Consider the following 270-nt stretch of genomic DNA (forward strand, 5'->3'; position numbering starts at 1 on the left):
TAGAAATCAACAAGCTCTTGTGATGATAAGTTGAAACCTCGGTCCAATAAGATTAGACATGGCTTCACGACTTCAACAACTTCAACAAATCATCATGAAACTCTAGAATTCATTCTTAAAAACTATGAAGAACAGAATAGAAATTTTTTTTTGTATTTTTTTTCCAAATTTTCCAAAATAAAAGGTAAAAAGCTTAAACATAAAATAAAATTACCTAATCTAAGCAACAAGATGAACCGTCAATTGTCCAAACTCGAACAATCCCCGGCA

The sequence above is a fragment of the Arachis ipaensis genome, chromosome B10, assembly GCF_000816755.2.
Source record: "Arachis ipaensis cultivar K30076 chromosome B10, Araip1.1, whole genome shotgun sequence".
NCBI classification, from domain to species: domain Eukaryota; kingdom Viridiplantae; phylum Streptophyta; class Magnoliopsida; order Fabales; family Fabaceae; genus Arachis; species Arachis ipaensis.